Genomic DNA, 818 nt, shown 5'->3' on the forward strand with positions numbered 1-818 from the left:
ATATAATTTAAATTATAAGTTATTTTTAAAAATATAGAATGTTCTTTAAATTGTTAAAATATGTGTGTGTTTTTATTGCATATTGTTATACCTAGCTTTAGATTCAAAACATTTGAAAATTTTTCACTTTTAAAATTAAATAAGACTGTACGTTCACGTACTAAGGCCATTGGGGACCTAGTGGCTTCTCCCCTGGAATCTAGGGGCCCTTAATTCAAAGGGTAGGGAAAATGTAGAAAAATAGACTATAATATTATGGGATGGGAAGCTGTTCGCGTAAAGCTTCCCTAAATGAAGAAATCAATCGCTTTGAAAATTCAGCGAGATCTAGCTCTGAATGAACACATACCAATAAAACCGTGCTGCTTTGTATACAAGGCTAGTTGATATTAAGGGAAAAGTAGGTTGCGGATATAATCTGTAAAGGTTGTGAGTTTTAGTTTAAAACCAGTAATAGAACGATAAAAAATCATGTTAAATTCAAAAAAGATTTTTTTTTGTCTACAGTTCTATTCAATAAGAAATACACATATTTAGTGAATATTATCGTTCTACGACTATTTGTAAGCTTTAAAACACACACCTTTACGGATTTTACCCGCAACCTACTTTTCCCTTCTAGTTTTAATTTAGCTAAAACTTTATTAAGTAATATTATGGTAGAATAATTTTGTTGGATGCAGGAGGATATTTTCTTGTTAATTTTTTAATTTCACCGATCATCATGCATCTTTCTTTTTATTCTGAGAATCATGCATTTTTCGTTGGTAATGAAGTTTCTTACGATTAATTCAAAGCTACTATCCAAATTACCTATG

This window comes from Acartia tonsa, chromosome 10 (genome assembly GCF_053477335.1).
Source record: "Acartia tonsa isolate MP-2025a chromosome 10, ASM5347733v1, whole genome shotgun sequence".
Classification (NCBI taxonomy): domain Eukaryota; kingdom Metazoa; phylum Arthropoda; class Copepoda; order Calanoida; family Acartiidae; genus Acartia; species Acartia tonsa.